Genomic DNA, 8,205 nt, shown 5'->3' on the forward strand with positions numbered 1-8,205 from the left:
TTGAGGCAGTGGAGGATGATGCCATCTTCAGTAACTAGCTTTATGTCCTTGAAGGCCACCGTAGCTTCTGTAAATTTTCAGAATGGGAGGGAGCTTGCAATATAGAATTTTACCTCTTCACCACCACGTAAACCAACATTACACACTTGTATCTTTTTCTTGACAGGATAAGATGTTCATTGATTACGAGCCTACTGTGATAAACGGTTGGATTTAGGCAACTGCTGCCTCAGCAGATTCACCTCTGTGAGAACTAACTACTCTGGGTTGGATTTCTTCTATTTGTCATTATATATTTTTTTTTATTCATTCATCACCTACATGTGAATATATATATATATATAAAACTGTATTCACCATTCAAAATACTTTAAAAGTACAGCAGAATTTTACTCAGATTTAGGAATGGACTGAGAACCCTTAGTGTGCTGGAAAAAAAATCAAAGCTCACCGGGCGAATTCCCCCCCCCCCTTTCTCTGCTGGTCTCCTACAACCCTGACAGCTGACCTGGTGTAAAGCCTCTTCACTATCCGCCTTTCTCCACTTGGCAGCAATAAAAGGCATTGTGAAGAAGTTGTTGTTACTTTCTGGAGAGGCTACCTCACAGATGCAGAAGGTTATTGTAATGTTTAAATTAACTGAAATTATTATTTGAAATTGGAATTGCACCGCATCTTACAATCAGTTTAGAGTGGTGAGGTGTGTAGTGTTTTTATCTAATGTATTTCTTTATGTAGAGCATGAAGAAACGCAGAAACTAGGGACGATTCTCGCCTTTGCCACTGAAGCCGATATTGTGCGATCAATTGCCTTCTCCCCACACCCTTCAATGGAATTTCTTCACCAAGAGCATAATGCAGTAACTACGTCTAAACGACCCATTGCAAACACATGCATTCATTTTCTGAAGTAACCACTGCACACTTCTTACAAACACTTTCAGGAAAACATGGACTTGGCATTGGGCAATACCCATGGATTTCGCAGGGCTTAACATGCATGCAGAGTGGCCTACTTCTCACTATTCTTTTGTAAGGTTGAGCTCACACACAAATACTGGAGATAGATACAGATACATGAAGCAGCACTGAAATAAAGTTCCTGACACACATACTATACTTGGTGTCTCATTGCACGATTTGGAGCATTTGTTTGCAAAATACACAGTTTGTTTTATCTTTTTTAAAGAAAGGTGCTTACCATTTCATATGAAGTAGCCTACAGTTCAGATTGTCAGAGTTCAATGAAGGTGAAACAATATTTAATGCAGAAATCTATTGTGGAGTAAATTTACATTTACATTTATTTGCATGGAACATTAAAACAAACACTTGTTGTGGCAAGTATATTTTAGCTTCAAGAGTTCAAATCTTACTGTTGGGGTAACTGGATAAAGTGTACAAGCATCCTATAGATGACACACTGGCTGACCGGACATGTTGCCTAATAACATTAAATATTGATGTGGTGCACTGGGTAAGGAATTGCTTACTAAAACTGATCTACACAAAGGCATTATGCCGACAGATTATAATTTGAACTCATATTAGTGAGAAAATAATGAGTGATGCCCTATACATGTAGACTCGTTAGTCTTGTTCTTTGACTAATAAAATCTGTTTCTCTTTATTTTTATTTCTGCAGATTTCTAATTTCTTAGATTTTTTTATCCTGTTCAAGAAAGGAAATGTTAAATTTGAAAACAGCAGATATGTCACGCTCAAGTAGACACACACAGGCTGTTCTTTGACATTCACCCAGCATCAAGACAGAGGAAGCTGTCTGTTTTCCCTGTTCTGAGATTTATTAACTGAATAAAACTGCACCTGTCCCTGCAACAGCACAACAATCCTTAGCTGCATGTGATAATATTAGCAGCGATGTGGACTCGTTTTTTTTGTCCGCTTGGCAGCTCGTATGATTGTTTTAAAAATGATAACTAATGATAACACTGCTGCTGTAAATGTAAAACTAATTTTAGCATAATGACAATGTGGGTTTAAGCTGTAATAATGTTTTGTTTTTTGGATATAACATTTTGGTTCTGTATGGCTCCAGGCCCATGGCAAGAAGCTGCAGGTACTTTAACTTATTCACAAACACAAAAACATCAAAATGCTGGAAAACATGTTCAAAGAAAAAGTATAAACACAGAAATGATGACAAAAATACAGAATATAATATAACACTTGTCGTTACTGCACTCATCCACAAGGTGGTGCTCTTTTATTAATTCTGTACAAAAAGAGAGACTTATGACTTATTTCAACAAGTGTACCCTCCATATTTTGTTGTGGCTCAAAAAAGGAGGGTTTTGTTCATTGTTTGACAATTTATATTACACTTTTGTTCACATCTATATTTGAAAAGTTTGACTTTAGAATATAAGACTCATCTAATATGAAAAAAACACAGGCTGTTTTATGAATATTACAAGTGTAAGCAGAACTTTCACAACAATGGATGAACTAAAAATATAAAGCAACGCATTTAGATGTGGATATTAAAACACAAGGTCTTTGAGTTATGGGTTTATCTTTTTGTGTTCAGTTCAATAGATTTTAGTGCAAACACCAAATAGATATACAAAACATACCATACGGGGAAATTAAACTGTGGCAGTCCTGATATAACATGTATCTCAGTGAGTCACAGTATATTTTAGTATGAATATGAATTCATACTAAAATGGTTAGAATAGGAAATGATTTCTAAGTAAAAATCAACGTGTCTGGGTGAAAAATTTATTCTGATCAAATGTCATGTCAGTCATTATTAATGTGTGCCCTGAACAAAGGTGTCAGCTAATGAAATATTTACTGCCATGGTCTTTGTGACAACTGTCAAATATACATTTTACAGTTCTTTTGGGGACAGATGGATGAACTGTCAGGGCTCTTTGAAGATGTTCTGTTCTTTACCAAGACAATAGGCCGTGACCGTTTAATTGAAACATAAATACCATTTTTATCTTATCCATCCGGTCCGTCCATACTTTACTCTTCAGTTTAATGATCAATGCTTTGTGTGACTGTCTTGAGATACAGTTAATTAAATATTGAAAAACATTAGCCTCATTACTCTGCGCATATCTGGCTGCCAATCATCAATCATCCTTTTATCCAGCTGTATGGTTGCCATTCTTCACACATTCTTTGTCACCATCTGCCAAAAACTAAATTATTTAGCACCAATATCTACTGCTGTTTCATTTGCTTTACCAGAATACTGAAACGTCCTGTGGGGGCTGTTCTTGTGTTTTTTTTTAATCTGTGCATTGAAACTGATAATAACCCACAACAAAATAAAACTATATTGGTTCCGTTAAGCAAGTGAAATTTATGTTTTTATTATCTTTTGGCCAGGCCTGTGATACACGTGACACAAATGACTTAACATCTCTCTTCTCTGTGCCTCACTGTTCACCTACTTTACAGCTCTGCGCTGAAGTGCTGGGACAGTTAATGACTTCACAAGACACCATAGGCCTTATTTTAATGATCGCACGGCGTGAAGCACCTGGTGCAGGTGAATTTAGGGCGTGTCCAAATCCACTTTTGCTAGTTTGATGGGCGGGCGCATGGTTCAAAAGAATTGTACATAGTGTCTTCATTAATTCATAGGTGTGTTTTGGGTGTAACATGCAATAAACCAGTCAGAGTGTCACTTTCCATTCCCTTTAAAAGCAGGTGTGTTTGTACCTTGGCATATTGCTATTATGATGGCCGATTACACCTTAATCTTTTTATTTGTAATCTTTTGCATGTGTGTGTGCTGCTGCGCTTCCCTGTGTGTGTGTGTAACAAGCATAGTGTGCGTGCTGTGCAAAAGCCTAGGCGCATTTTACTAATTTGCTGTCAAAATAACAATAAAATGTTGCGTGATTGACTTCAGACCAGATATTTGTTGGTCAATGGCGAAATCACGTTATGCTGCTGCACGATAGCAATCCACCCAGAATGCACCTGAACACACCTCCCTGTAAGACCAGCATGCAGCATGGGCGCAAAGATGGGTGCAGGTGCATTTGCTATTTAAACAACCTTGGTGCAGGATGGGACATTAACAACTGCATTGGACTTAAAGTGATGGTTCGAGTAATTTCATCCTAGGGTCCTTTGCACCACAACCTCAAGCCAAACAACCCCCCTAGAAGCTTTCTTCACCTGGGTCGAACATTGGGCGAGTTAGCGTTATCAGCTGATTAGCTTAGTGCAGGCGTTAATCGAACCAACTGTGTACTGGTAAATTATCCCACTATTAATGCCCAAAATAATACCAAACTTCTACAGTAGTACAAATAGGAGATGTACTCATAAAACCAGGGATGGTAAAGTTTGTAAGTACACCAGGAGAGTATTTAAATAACACTTCAGCTCTCTACTGCTACTGTCTCTAAACTTACAATTAGAACTTGTCTCGTGTTAGTTGTATTACAGCACTTACTTTTAAAATTAATAAATATTGTGATTTGATGGAACCAAGATTTTAAAAAACAAGGGTAAACAGGGTTTTTAATTCATTTTTATTTGTTTTGACGCAATCAGCCGTTTGATTTACCATAGAATCGCAAAGTGCACTGTGCAATACCAGTGCTACAACCTTCACTGCCAGAAAACAAACCACAGATCGACAAAGACGTCTGTAGAGCTGGGACGATTCGTCGACGTCATTGATTACGTAAATTCAATTCAATTTTATTTATAGTATCCATTCATAACAGTTATCTCGAGACACTTTACAGATGGAGTAGGTCTAGACCACACTCCAGAATTTACAAGGACCCAACAGTTCTAGTAGTTTCCTCCAGAGCAAGCAACAGTGCGACAGTGGCGAGGAAAAACTTCCTTTTAGGCAGAAACCTCGGACAGACCCAGGCTCTTGGTAGGCGGCGTCTGACGGGTCGGTTGGGGTTAGAATGAAGAGTGGAAATAACAGTCACAAAAAAAATAGTAGTTTGTAGTAGTTCTTTGTAGTAGTTCTTGGGATAGCAGCGCACCGAGCGGCGTTACAAGGCACAGATTGTTTAAGATATCTCACGAGGCATTTACAATGTCAGTTATACCGGACCACGTATAAAAAAATTTTTATATTCCTCCTGAAAGTGACTTGAAATGTTAATTAGGGCTTGAGCGCCAATAGCGGCAAAGGCCCTATTGAAACTCAAGGAATTATTATAATGGCAAAATTGCCTTTTTGAAGGGCTTAACATATTCAAAAACTCAGCAAAATTGGCGGTTGCATCAAGCCTGGTGAAAATGTCCATATTTTCAGGAATAAGCGCCCAAGAATGTCTCACTAGCATCCCCTACAAAATATAAAAAAATTGAGGCCCTGCAGTACATTTCATGTAGACTAACAAAACGTGGTAGACATATGGCAAGACGTACAAAAAGAATCATTGGAGCCATGCCCTTTATGCAACAGGTGTCCACCGTTTGTATTTGAAAGATTGAAATGTGTGCAATTTTTGCCATTTCCACATGTTGTACTTGAATAAACTCCTCCTAAAGATTTCATCCAATAATCTTCAAAGGTTTTATATAATGCTTCTTTATGTATCATCTTGTTTGTGTGTAGGGTATATTCTGCCTTGCCTTTCTGTTTGTGGGCATCAAAATGTAGGTTCACTTCACTACAAATGTACACCCGTATGGATAGGTTGTGAGAATGCATGGGGATTGGGGAGGGTGAAAAGAAGACATCTGTGTGTGTGTATTGTGCTATTTGTGTATTTATGCACATGGCAGCACCGCTGGACTATGTACAATTGTATAGAAAACTTAGCAGGGAGGCCATTTGTGTGTTTTGCCATCAAAAGAGGAAGTGGGTGCAACTTGAGTGTACATTGTCCAACTTGCTCGAAACTTTCCAGGATTCAAAAAAGTCCAATTAAGCCCCCAGGGAGAGCACCATGTCTTAAAGACACCATGGACTTAGCGGTCAATAGTAGAACTGCCCCCCATGGCCCAGAAGTACTTTTCATATAGACTTTGCAGGATTAAGCCACGCCCCATTTCCGCTAATGAAGTGCATGACGTGGAGTCTTCTGTGAGGTATCGTTGAACTCAGCAGGGAGTTCACTTTTTATTGCTGACAATATGCAGTCTGAGTGCCGTGCAAATGCACCGTCACAAGGAGCTGCGTCCGCCAGAAACTCGACACGCGCAGAGGCGCAAGAGCCCGTCCAACGCTGCTTGCAGCTATAATTTGTTGCAGCTTTAAATAGTTCGTATGTTGCTAAAATTGCATTTTTTTACTATAAGATTAAAGGGAGAGGAGCTCCTACTACTGTATTCTTCCTAAAAGTGACTTTATTTTGATGTTAAATTGATGGCCTAAATCTGGCTCCAGGTTGCACTACAACTTCATTTTACTTGAACAGTGCAGTGTTAAACAATTTAAAAAAAGAGATTTGAACCTTATTGAAATTTGTTTTTTGTCAATTGTTAATAATTGAATGGAAAAAAAACTGAAAAATTAAATCTTTAAAAAAATAATTGTTTGGGACAGCCCTAGTCTTTTGTTGTGGATATGATGAGACTAATGATAATAGCCTGAGCCTGGTCAATCATTGTGGGCTTTGCTTTAATATGCTATTGTTTTGGACCTTTGTCTTGTAATATGGAGGTTGTTTGCCAAGTTCCTTGCATGGTAGCTTGTTGCAATTGGTATGAAAGTGTGTTTGAATGGTTGATTTTGTGAAGCAATTTGGATATCAGCACTGCATAAATGCCGACATTTATATATAAATGCACCCAGTATTTCAAATAACCACACTCCTAGAGATCTGTTTTGGTCTCCAAGAACTCTTGAGGGAAATATCAGGTACCTCAGCAGTGACATACTCCACTGTGTTCTCCTGCTAGTCGCCAACTTACACAGGTAACGTATTGCAGTTAATCAAAGCTTTTTTTGCCAAAAACAGGTGCCTGCTGTTGGAAATGACGCTGATAAGAGCTGTGAGAGTGAATCAAAACCGCCGTAAAACCCGAACAATGAGCTGAAAAGCAACAAACATTTATGTAGAGCTGAGGGTGCCAGGTGATAATTCTTAAATTGCCTTAATAATACAAACCTGCCACCACACTTGAGGTCAGTACTTTCAAGATAAGACGGGGTTCAATTGGGTTTGAGCACAGTAAGGTTTTGCTGACTTTTATACAACATATACCCAAACGCAGCCTAACGCCACTGCCAGGCCAACAAACAAGACCCCTAAAGTTTGAGAAGACCGACAGAGATTTGAGATGTACAGGGCCCAGTTGAGTGCCTTAAAAACATCAGTCCTCTATTCTTAAAATCTCCATTTTTTTGGACACAGTGGAATTCAGAAGAGAGCCCTTCACAGGAGAGAGATTCTCTGTTGGTGCCAGCAAGAACTTGTGCAGCAGTAGTAAATGGAGTATTCTTATATAACACTTTTCTAGTCTTAAAAACTACTCAAAGCGCTTTCACATAGTACAGGAACCATTCACCATTTACACACATTCATACACTGTGGCCAAGGCTGCCGTACAGGGTGCCACCTGCTCATCAGATAAACACTCACACACACATGTCAATCGGAAGTTGGAACAACTGGAAACTCAGGATTCAGTGTCTTGCCCAAGGACACTTCAACATGGGACTGCAGGGGATCGAACCATTTGGCATTTAACAGCAGACCAGAATAATTGTATAGGCGTAAATGCTCCCCAATGTTAAGGTCTGTAAGAATTGCATCCCTGGTGCCTGGAGCAGCTGTGGAACGATAGCAAACAAGTGTCACGTTTTCAGAAACCATGGTTAGCAGGCTCGCCTCAAGAAAGTAACTCATAGCTCTGTGCTAGATTTGTGCTATTCTTTAAAAAAAAAAAAAAAAAAAGCATCCTAGTAGAATGTTGCATTGTATATGTGCATATTTAATTATGGAAAAGAGTGCTTGCATTTTTCATAAATTCAACAATCTACATAGTTCAGATTAAATTATGTAACAGAATACCAACTTTTTTGCAACTGTTTCAGTCACAGATCTTCGGAACAAATGCAGCCACTAATCATAGGTTTCTTCACATGGTTCCTATGGCCCTCATCTGCAGAAAGAAGAAAGAAGAAAATTTATAGCACCACTGGATGTAAATGAAGGTGTCATGAATCAGCTGTCCAATCTTTCTAAGTGGCCATAGTGGGCGCAGTACAATTCAAAACGTAAAAAAATGAGA

The sequence above is a fragment of the Etheostoma spectabile genome, chromosome 1 (assembly GCF_008692095.1).
Source record: "Etheostoma spectabile isolate EspeVRDwgs_2016 chromosome 1, UIUC_Espe_1.0, whole genome shotgun sequence".
Classification (NCBI taxonomy): domain Eukaryota; kingdom Metazoa; phylum Chordata; class Actinopteri; order Perciformes; family Percidae; genus Etheostoma; species Etheostoma spectabile.